Source organism: Stenella coeruleoalba (assembly GCF_951394435.1).
Source record: "Stenella coeruleoalba genome assembly, chromosome: 14".
NCBI lineage: Eukaryota > Metazoa > Chordata > Mammalia > Artiodactyla > Delphinidae > Stenella > Stenella coeruleoalba.
In genome coordinates this window covers 16,116,843-16,118,685 of record NC_137160.1, presented here as the reverse complement: position 1 = coordinate 16,118,685, position 1,843 = coordinate 16,116,843, and positions in this window count along the sequence as shown.

Sequence of the window (1,843 nt, the reverse complement as noted above, 5' to 3'; positions counted from 1 at the left end):
CTGCCACGTTCGCTGGCACCTACCGCCGGGGGAGGTTTTGGGTCCGGCGCTGTCAAAGCTGGAATCCGGCTGGAGTTTATTCCCCCCAGGATTGACACATTCTTTCTTTAGATATGCTAATACAGTCAATTAGATTACAGGCTAGTCTGGCCTTGGCAGGCTTTGTCTCTTAAGCGACTTTACCTATCTCAGGCCTTTCATATTAGATTTTTTAAATAGTGCATCTAAAAGGAGGACTTTTAACCCTAGTTCCGAGTTCTTTCAGGGGTACTCCAGTCTGGTGACCTCCAACCCTGACCGGGGCCCATCCATTCTTCCATCCTGGTATCTACTGGGACCTTGGGCACTTTTTTTTTTTTAATAAACATTAGAAAGTACATCTCACTTTCCTAATCTATGAACTAGGTTGTTCGGTGAGTTAAGAATCAATGAAGTCATCCTTGAAGGATTAAATGAGAAAATCTTGAGTACCATAGTGTATGGTGGATAGTAACATTTAATAAATGTGTTGAATGAGTGAATGAATAAATATTACCTGTGATTACTGGGGCCGCCTGCCATGTGCCAGGCACTTTGCTACTCTTTGGGGATATAATGCTGAACCAGATAGCGGTCCTGCCCCCTTGGAGCCTACAGTCCTTGAGGGATAGAGACAAACAAGAAACCCCCATGCCGGGGAATAAACGCAACCACTGGAGAAATACAGGGTGTTCCTGGAGTGCCTAGCTAGAGGACCAACATCAGTGACAAGGTCTCCGAGGCTCCCCAGAGGATGTGGGCTCCTGATGCTAAAAGCTCAGCCTCTCTGCACCAGTGCAGAATCAAATCTCGGAGACAGTTTTGAGTGAAGTAGAAAAGGATAGCTTCATTACTTTTCCAAGCAAAGGGACACAGAACGGGCTCCTGCCTTGAAAGGGAAAACTATGTGTCCCAACCCCAGAGGATTTGATGAGGGGTTTATAACAGTGGTTCAAGGGCGGGATCTCTGACAAGATTAGGGTGTGAGCAGGGCCTGCCCTCCTTTAATGTCGTCTCAGGTGGTCGCTCTCCTAATCTCCATGAGCTTCTCTGCTCCCTTTAATCTCGCCTCAGATGGTTTCTTCGCTGCTCCTCCCTTGATTAGCAATTGTTAGAATCTGCCCTTTGGAACTCAGGGAAGGTCATGGAGGCCGGAGTCTTCCCTACAAGAAACGGGGGAGCAAAAAAAAGGCCTCCATGCCTGGGAGCCCCACAGGGCCCCGCTCGATTTCACTCCAAGATATGACATGAGTGGTAAGAGTTAGCCAGCCAGAGGTGGAGAACCTCAGTGCCCTGGTGCAAAAGTCTTCAATGCAAGAAAGACTTTCTTCCTACAGTGAGGCCCTGAGGGACTATGGGAGTGTACCTTGCGATGGGGGGGGGATTTGGGTCTGAGAAGAGGCATGAGAGGTAAGCAAGGGTTAGAGTTTGGAGAGCTGTGTAAACCACGTAAGGGAATTGGATTTTATCCTAAGTACCATGGGTGTTTAGGAGACAAGGTCCACAAGCTTGATAAAAGTGACTCAGGGCTTTCAAGCTTGGACTCCATGTGGAGTAGTAGTCAATATGAGACAGGAGGAAGGGGGCAGGGCACAACCCTTAAAGAAGGACACAGCCATTGAGAAAAACTGGATATGTCAAAAAGTGGTTAGAACTGATTAGGCCCGAGATGGTGGAAGATTAGACTTCCAGTAACCTTGAGCCTCATTATACCCTCATTTTAATACCTTAGCGTATGCTACGTGACATGCCCACAGGCATCATGACATTTCTGAGGCTGGCCAAAGACTGGGAGGTGGCCTAGTTCCTGGAAATCCCCACCCCT